At 44.6% G+C, this 4,733-nt stretch overlaps 1 long non-coding RNA gene across 2 annotated transcripts; it reads right to left on the reverse strand.

Moving 5' to 3' along the window:
- Positions 1-204: 204 nt before the first annotated feature.
- LOC139054505 (uncharacterized) lies at positions 205-4,733 on the reverse strand. Of its 2 annotated transcripts, none has more exons than XR_011511293.1 (4): positions 4,337-4,733; positions 3,145-3,179; positions 2,121-2,195; positions 205-2,056 (listed from the first exon to the last, which is right to left on the reverse strand). It is a non-coding gene; the product is annotated as an uncharacterized lncRNA (long non-coding RNA). The 2 variants fall into 2 exon arrangements; XR_011511294.1 differs by having other exon boundaries at positions 3,145-4,205.

Consider the following 4,733-nt stretch of genomic DNA (forward strand, 5'->3'; position numbering starts at 1 on the left):
TTAAAGGGACTGACAACTGATATTTAAGGACCTAGTTTTTTATGGGGCAATGCAAAGCTCACCCTCGGTAGCCTTTACAGCAGTAGCGGTTACTTCCAAAAGCGCATAAATATTTAGTACGCAAAATGTTTCAATCTGAGCAGCCTCTAAAGAAGTACAAGTTCCTCCTCCAGCAACGCTGAGAAGTGAGAGTGATGTCAATAGACCATAGAGTTACTATACTGACTCTAGAGGACAAGCTACCCATAGGGCCCATGCATTAAAATCGGGAACCTCAAGAGCGCCGCCATGTTGCTACGCGCCGAGGTTGCCAGCTCCTGAGACGCTTGCTAGACTTGGTGACAGTAGTCAGTTTTAATCCGGCAACAGTAGCAGCGTAGCAGCATGGCGTCTCGCTTGAAGAGTTGTGCTGTGTGCGTGCAGCCGTTTGTTTGGGCTTCATAAGCCGGTTCTTTATTCTATGTTGCGGGATGGTGTGGGTGTGGTCCATGTTGGCCGTAGAGCTGGCAGTTATGCAACCGAGGGATGATCCTGTTCAAGCTTCTGGCGGTATGCGGTTTTCAGCGGTCACGCCTGTTGCAGGAGTGTCACTCGACGACGTTACGAGCTCGAAGCTGTGGTCAGACTCCTCGTTGGCGTTCCGTAATTATCTTCGCACGGGCGCGGTATGTTGCAAAAGCCGCTTTCGCGATCTATCGTCGTGACGATAGATCGGGTTTTTTATTATTATAAGTAATGATCCAGCTGTAGGGCACATGTAACCGACAAACGGAAGTCTCAGGAGAGCACCTGAGATGGTAGTAGAGCAGGCGGCGCAGGAACTCCAGGGCACCCGAGGGACAGTGGGGGGATCAAAGCTCGAAGCAGAACGGTACGTAGGTTGGGGCCGCCGAGGCAGGTGTGTGCCAGGGAGTGTTCGCACGGACAGCTCCCCTGGCACGCGCAGCCGTGCCTCGCAAGGTCGAGATACATTAAAGGCACCTGCGCCCATGGTCTTTCTTTTGCCTCGGCGCAGTGAGCACGATTAACGAGAATAATGTGGAGGGCATCCGGTGCAGTCGCGAATGCATCATGACAAATGTAGCTCGCGTCGCCTGGCGTCTGTAGTAATATCAGAGTTGGTTGTATGAACTTTATGCATAATACGTTTTGTTACGGTACCTCAACGGAATGGGTCTAGAGGACGGTGTTGGTACATTTTTTCGTACCGCCCTAATCCTATACCCCCACTACAAACACACACATACCCCCTTTTTTTTATGTATACATACAATTCCTTGCCATGACGGATCATAGCCTCCTTTATTTTTGAAAAATAGAGGAGGCTATGGACCGATTGACCAGTTCAAGTTGTCAACTTGTCAGTAACTGTCGTAGGAATCACTGTAATAAACATAATTCCACGATCGGATTGTTTACTTTCATTTTTTGCTGTAACACTGAGGACTACATAGAACTTTATTTTGTATATGTGAGAGAAGTACGTGGGTATCACGAGCTTAAGCCAATGTGCGATACACAGACAAAGCAGCTGCTACAACATGAACTGCATTGAGGGCCACACAACACATACGTAATTAAAGGTGCAAAATATAGGGGGAAGCTTCAAAATACGCTCTGTAGCACTGCAAAGTATAACATATATTGTATGTGTACAATAAATGTTCAAAAATACAATGCATCAATGTACCATTTGCCTTCAAGTTTATTATGAAGTTCAAGTTTACTGAAGTTTATTATGAGCATATGTACAACAGGGATCAACTAACACACCTGCAGTCGAGGTGTGCTGGCTGCCTCAGTGTAAGAAAAAGAAATTGGGTAAATGTCGACACCAGTGCCACTGCTTCTTGCCTCTGACCTGCACGTGCCTCTGCGGCATCTTTGTGCACAAGTGTGCTGGCGTGGTGAGGCGTAGGAGTCATCCGAGAGAAAGAGTATTGTTTACATGGAGGAGTGGCTGTTGACATTGCCTGTCACTTTCCCTCAAATGTTTCCTTGGCGACTAGGGTGACACACCCGCAGTCAAGGTGGCTGTTCGAGGTGTGCTGGCTGCCTAAACGAAATAAAAAGAAATTAGATGAATGTCGATACCAGTGCTATTGCTTATTGCCTCTTACCTGCATTTGCCTCCACGGCCTCTTGGTTTGCGGAGTCTGTATGAGGGAGCTGCTGTGGCTAGGCGTAGGCATTGTCTAAGCAAAAAGAAAAGGCCATTTAAATGGGGAATTATGGAAATAAATGCAGTTATGTCTGCTTCTTGCACTCTTCTTGCCTAAAAGTTTTCAAACATAGTGTCCAGAACACACCAGCACTTTGACTGCTTCTGCTTTTTACCTGCAGGTGTTGTTGCGAGATCCTTAGTATGGCTGCGTGCAGCATTGTAACACTTGGTGGAGGCATTTGAAGTGGTAGCCAAAAATATAAAGAATCATCCTTGTCTGCACGAATGCTTTCAATTTCTAAATGCAGTGGTAACTATCACTATTGGTGCAAGGCCCCCCCACATCTATGCGGCAAGTGCCATAGCTCGAAACTGAATTGTTCCTTTATGTTTCACAAGGCATCTGATATGTCCACATTAGATGTGATGTGTTTGTTTTTATTTATCCCACTGTGGAGAGAGCATCATTAAATGGCTGAAGTACTATAGCGCCAAACAGACGACACAAGAAGAGACACGGACGAGCGCTTATGTCCGTGTCTCTTCTTCTTGTGTCGTCTGTTTGGCGCTATAGTACATCAGTAATATGCACCAACTAGCCCAACAAAAAGTTCTGCTGAAATATCATTAAATGTTTTGTTTATTTTTGCGTGTCTTGTTTTTTGGTTTATTTCTGAATTTATCATGATGCTAAAGTGACTTATGTAATGGCAATCAGCTTTTGTTTTGCAGAAAAACAATGCATTTCCTGACCCATTGTTTGACATCCCCTCACTCGCATAATTTTGCAGAGTATTCTACCTATATTGACTTGCTTGACCTCCACTAAAGGGTCTTGCATTTTTAAATACGACTCTTTCCTTAAAATCATTCGACACTTCTCATAATTTCTGTACCTTGGGCTTCTGATACTCTGCATTCACTATTTTTGCTTGTTTCTGACTAGAAATGTCTTCTTTAATTTAGAGCTTAAATTTTACCTTTGGAACACACGGAAGGGCTTGCCATTGCATATCTGCATAAAAGGGAAACATGTTTCATTAAACATTTGCAAAATCCCATTGAAGATTGATGAATGCAGCTTGCAGTGTGATATGACTGAATGAGCCATAAAAGTAACTCATCTCACTTGGTAAATGAAAGCACATATTAGTGTGATGCACAAGATACGTTACACTAACGTGGTGGGTTCTCTTGCTTATAAAGCAAAATAATCGGTGCGCGCGAGAAAAAAATTATTTTTGCATAACCCTTGTACACACTGACTTAAGGAAAATGAGCTGGAGCTGTCCACATGATGTACTTATTTTACCTGCGAGTATGGTCAACAAAAATGTGTCCCAGCTGCTTAGTGGTATTCCGGATTATGTCAGTATTGCATATGTGCCTGTTGTCGAAAATAATTGAATTTTGAAAGTGCTCGCAGGGATCTGATGTGCATATCTGCAGTTTATGGGTACATGTAAAAGACTCAGCATCAAGTGCAAGTGAACGGTCCCACAGGCCCGGAGTCGATCATGCAAATAGATTCGCTGCACAAATTTGTGACCAGAAAAGATATGCCACATGAAATGGCATGCAAGGAAGTGTTGAAAATATTGCACAGTTAATAAAACGCCTAAGCTATTAATATGTGGCTTGATGCACTCGTTATGCAAAACGGAGGTGAGGCGTGCAGACAGGAAACAAGAGTAGAGTATTTACAAGCAAACAACACGCGCGCCGCCCACTTCTCTACTCTTGTGTCCTGTCTGCACGCCTCACCTCTGTTTTGCATAATGAATCCTTACGAACTAGCTCAGCTTTCTGTCGTTCTAAGTCTCGATGCACTCTATTTCGTCCGCATTAGGCACTCGCCACTTGATTACTTCGTGGCACAGAAATACTCGGTCATCAGGCTGTTTTTCTGCTGTGGCCTTTGTAGAAGCATGATTGTTCAAAGTGCAACAATTAAACAGATTCTTTGAGTTGCTTGTGGCTTCGCCAGTACAATTCCGGTGCGCTGGTCCGCCTGTCCAGCAATTTCCTACTGAAGGGAAACCTGCAAATAAAAACACCGCTCCGCATGCAGAAAAATGCTCTACTGTGACGCTTCTCGAACGATTGTGATGTACCACAAGAGCTGCCTACTCGCGTGATATTCTCAACTAGGAGATAAATTCGTTTACTTACATGTGAAGGTATATGCCAGACCACTTCGGGGCTTCGGTGGCACATAAGGCACGAGTGTGTCATAGCGTCCGATGTCGACGCGCGATCGCATGTCAAACGAAACTACTACGCATCCAAAAAACAGATTCGAAACCGAAATTCGCGTCATCTTTTATTGCATGAATGCGTACATCGTGATTTACATAAGTCACGGACTTAGCGATCGCTTTCTGTAAACTTAATATTAACGTACCACCTTCATAAAGCCATCAGGTATGCGTTTTTAGGTGACAAAGCATAAGGTGACCTGTACTTGTTCTCAGCTCTTTCAATAGTAATTGCGCTGGCCACATTGACCAGTAGCAACAGGGCGGCGCCCTAGAGGTTCCCACTTTTCCGGCCCAGCTTTTCCTCTAGA

This window comes from Dermacentor albipictus, chromosome 1 (genome assembly GCF_038994185.2).
Source record: "Dermacentor albipictus isolate Rhodes 1998 colony chromosome 1, USDA_Dalb.pri_finalv2, whole genome shotgun sequence".
Lineage (NCBI taxonomy): Eukaryota > Metazoa > Arthropoda > Arachnida > Ixodida > Ixodidae > Dermacentor > Dermacentor albipictus.